Source organism: Octopus bimaculoides, chromosome 23 (assembly GCF_001194135.2).
Source record: "Octopus bimaculoides isolate UCB-OBI-ISO-001 chromosome 23, ASM119413v2, whole genome shotgun sequence".
NCBI classification, from domain to species: domain Eukaryota; kingdom Metazoa; phylum Mollusca; class Cephalopoda; order Octopoda; family Octopodidae; genus Octopus; species Octopus bimaculoides.
Window position 1 is genome coordinate 36,766,329 of NC_069003.1, and position 4,563 is coordinate 36,770,891.

General features: G+C 42.0%; 1 protein-coding gene across 4 annotated transcripts in view; it reads left to right on the forward strand.

Moving 5' to 3' along the window:
* Positions 1 to 4,563, forward strand: part of LOC106869017 (probable basic-leucine zipper transcription factor F) — an 84,987-nt gene that overhangs the window by 25,811 nt on the left and 54,613 nt on the right. The window contains exon 1 of one of the 4 annotated variants that reach the window (XM_052975912.1): positions 90 to 1,044. The exons of the other annotated variants lie outside the window; for them this stretch is intronic. The gene's annotated coding sequence lies outside the window, so the exon portion shown is untranslated. Of the gene's footprint in view, positions 1 to 89; positions 1,045 to 4,563 lie in introns of those variants that run through there. 4 annotated transcript variants of the gene reach the window in all.

Genomic DNA, 4,563 nt, shown 5'->3' on the forward strand with positions numbered 1-4,563 from the left:
GAGAGAGAGATGCTTGTGTATATATATGTAGATAGATAGATAGATGTATTGCATATATGATATATCTTGAGAGGTGCATTGATATTGTTACGTTCTGAGTTCAAATTCCGCCGAGGTTGACTTTGCCTTTCATCCTTTCGGGGTCGATTAAATAAGTACCAGTTACGCACTTGGGATCGATGTAATCGACTTAATCCCTTTGTCTGTCCTTGTTTGTCCCCCTCTATGTTTAGCCCCCTGTAAGCAATAAAGAAATATACATCTGTGTACTATATAGTATATATGTATGCACATGTGTGTGTATATTAGATGTATGTGTATACATGTGCATACACACATACACGTGCATACGAAGGCAGCTGAACACGGTGAATCTGTGGACAGACGTGACGGGTTCGATCCCATTGCACGATACCTTGGCCTTCACTTGTATATTTATATCTTTTAGTTTTTGTTTGGAGGGAAAGCAGCCCCTACGACCCTTCGCAGGGCCTCCAACATTTGTGAGAGGTTGGGTGGTTAGGATCCTCAGCCAAAGGCCTGATCCGAATGCCTTGTGCGGACTGCAAAAAAGGCACCCTAAGGGGAGGGAGTTTGACCGAGGGCTTTATAGACGGAAACAGTGCGGAAGCCTGACATATCCGTTTGTATGTTTATGTTTATCGGTGTTTGAAATTGTCTCTCTTTATATCAGTGTAACACAGCGATTCGGCGAAAAGAAATCGATAAAATGTAAACTAGAGTGGGTGTTTAGAGACGATTTGAGCGATTAATTTCCATTTAGCCGATGCTCCAGCTTGGCCATAGTACAGTAGTTGCTGTCAGAAACGAGAGAGAGAGAGAAGGAAAGAAAGAAAGAAATGGTTGATAACGGACACGAATGAATGAATGAATGAATTAGCTGAGAGAGAGAGAGAGTTATTCAGTCAGTCAGTCAGAAAGACAGACACTGGGAAAGTTGGATGGATGGTAGAACCAGGTAAAAGCAGGAAGACGGAAATAATTTTATAGGGAGAGAGAAAAGAAAAGAGGGACTCATAGCAAGTAAGTGAACCTTTCTAATACCCCCTCCCCTTCATTCAATCTTCCCCCCCCCATTCACACACATTCATGCATGCATACACACGCTTGTATGTGTTTGTGTATATATATATATATATGTGGGTGTTTGTATTTGTGTGTGCGATGTGTAATTTGGTTACCAAATATTCAATCGTGACCTATTTGTGTGTTAAAGTTAATCCATCGCCGGTTCATCGCGAGCAATTTGGTTCTTGGGTGATTTAAGGGTTCACCCAACACTGCTTGTTGCAAGCATTTGGGAAGGCCAGGATCGCCGGTTTGACAATATTTTCATTCTTCCGTTCCTCTCAGGCTCCCCCTCAAGTCAGCAAAAGCCACTGAAGCGACTCCCTCGATTCTCGGGGGCCGAATCCTTCCTCCCTGGTTTAGCAAATAGAAAATACATTCACGTCCAGTTTGTAAACAAACTCCACACACAAACGGTCCAAAATCTCATCTACACATCGCCGACAAAATGATGATCAGAACCAACGATATGCGCTACATTTCTGCTCCATTTCCTCAGGGTTACACATTTCCGTCGCACTTTGGCGGAGGAGGCAGTTTATCCGAGGACCAGGAATGATCTTCGTGAAAGACTAACCTGTCTTTTAGTGAATAGTATTTCGCCATTACCCCCGTCCCTCTGCCGAATCGATGCGTGGGTCACGCAAAACTCGGAGTAATGAAGGTGAAATACACCTCAATCGCCAGTAATTGAGTAAGCTCTGTGTGTGTGTACGTCTTTATATACACACATATATGCATACATATACATACACACACGTATGTGTATGTGTATATATATATATATAGATAGATAGATAATGTATGTGTATTTACTCGCGCATGCAGGCGCACGTGGTAGAAGCCGCTTATTATGATCACTTGCTCTTTGTGTGTGTGTGTGTGTGTGTGTGTATAAATTTTATATATGCACATACACACACACCGGTTTCTCTGTACCTATGGCCTCTCAGATTTCTTGCTAGATGGAGTAGAAAAGCACACACACATACATGTATATAGACACACACAACACGAAACGGTGAAGGCGGTGGTTTTCGTTCTCTCCATTTATTCCTCACACACACACACACACACACACACTACTCGCAGTAGCTACTATTACCACCACCACCACCACCACCACCACTACTACTACGTCTATATTATCTATGATAATCTCTTATATTATTATTATTATTATGTAATGTTTTTCAAGTTTCGCCGAGCAAATTATCGAAAGTCAACCAAGCGACTCCGTTCTTCGCTTCTTTTCTGCCTCGCTTAAAAGTACATCTATTATGCTGTCCTTGTTGTTGCTGCTGTTACTGCTGCTGCTGCTGTTCATACGGGGGGGGGGGGTCTTCCATATTTTCGTTGTTCTTTCTAATAATTTAGAAACAAAACAATAAACCCTACACCTCCTCCTTCTCCTCCTCCTCCTCATCATCATCATTATTCCTGCGAGGCTGTACCTGTTGTTATTGTTTAACCCTGGGCAGGCCGGAGGCAAAGAATACATACACCACCGATCTTCGGCGTAACAAAATCCCTAAACCCAACCCTAACCCTTTCCACCGGGTGTACATATTCTTTACCTTCGCCCTTGGCAGATCCACCGTGATCAAAGCCGTTCCAACCGTGACCTTTCCGTATGCTTCATGATGCAGTGTATCCAGGATTGCGTTATTCAATGTGACTTCACGCGTTAAAGGGTAGGCTGTGTAGTTTGATGAAGTTTCGGCTGTTGTTTCTAGCACATGGACTAACCACCTTAGTTTGGCGTTTAGTCGTCGTTAAGCCCTCAAATCTCCCCTCATCGGGTGAGAGCATGCCAGCCGCGACCATCCCGTTTTCTATAGAAAAACGGGAGCCACATAATTGAAAGTGTGCTTTTTGTTGTAGAGAAAAGCATTAAGCGTCATTGGAGGGAGATTTGGCTGCTATTTCTGTCTGAGTAACCACATTCAAACTTCGTTGTTTGGTGAAAAAGAAAAGTTGAGGGCTTTCGTTTGGTCCTAAAACAGCCCAGATCATCTAGATTGATTACTGGAGTTCCAGCTGTGACCATCCCGTCTTTTTTTGTGTCCACGTAACTACCTCCTCCTTAATGAATTAGCATATAAGTGACTGAGTATTTCACAGACGCGCGTACCTTTCATGGAATTCAATTCTCAAACAGAATCAACACCACTAAGGCTTCACAAGACTTTCCCTTTTGAAATGAAACTCCAGTCCATCTGACGGGTTTCCATGCAGTTTCCGTCTACCCACTTTCATTGACAAAGTATAGGTCGACCAGAGATTATGGAAAATGACAGTTGTCCAAGGTGGCATGTAACGGAATCGAAACCGAAACTTGAAAATTGCGAGGCAAACTTGTTAATCACTCGACTATAATGCGCTTTCTGTAGTGTATGCAATATGTTCTCCCCGCTTTTATTTATCGAATTGTGACTTTAGGAAGTCATAGTTGCTATTCTTAGCAATTCCAGTGTCCAGGTTCGTCCGTAGTCTTGCATCTTTGTTCTTTTCTTTCGGTGTGGTTTGTCAAAGACGGAGAGCCGGATATTGAACAACACTTATTTTCAATAAACACTGGAGGAACCAGGACGAAATGTTTTAGTTGCCACCTGTTTTTGAGTTCAAATCTTAGTTGGGTCGATAAATAAACTACTTAGGCTATGCAGGTGAATAGAAAAGAAAAGTTTGTTTGGATTGACTTTTCCCATCCCTCCTATACAAGTCGTTTCTAGACAATACTCTTGGGTGAATGAAGACTTAAGAGAAGTCTTCTGGGGCTTTCAGAAAACTAGTCGGCCATTAAACTCCTTCCAGAGAAAAAACATATTCATATCTATCTTTATCTATCTTTATCTATCTGTTTGTGTTTGTGTGTGTGTGTTTATCTCTCTCTCTCTCTCTCTCTCGCTCTCTCATATATATTTATATATATACCTACCTACCTACCTACCTACCTGCCTATCCATCTCTCTCTCTCTCCGTCTCTCTCTCTCTCTCTCTCTCTTTCTCTCTCTCTCTCTCTCTCTCTCTCTATACTGAGTATGCAGGTATGAATGCCTGCCTTCACACGTCTGCTCCACAGCTTTGTTTACATCGCTTATTGATAAATTAATTTCTCGACTGTCTTAGAAAGAAAGAAAGCCGTTGCATGTGTTTATAGTTGGGAGTTATTTAATCTCTGCTCAGCATTTTGTTATATAATCGAAAACCAAAAAGATTAAAAAAAAACATGGGAAGTGGCTACGTTCATGCCTTTCCCGAATAAATGGCATTTCTCTGAGTAGGATATTTAAGATTCTATTAAAAGTCGAATGGAAGCCGTTTATCAGGGGTTTTTTTATTTTAATTTTCTGTTTTTCTTTTTAATCCCCTATTCTGGTCAAATAGACCTGTGATAAAGGGCCTTCTAGTTGTGACCATCCCGTATCCCCCCCACCCGCGACCACTAAGCCTTACCCCCTCCATTACCAA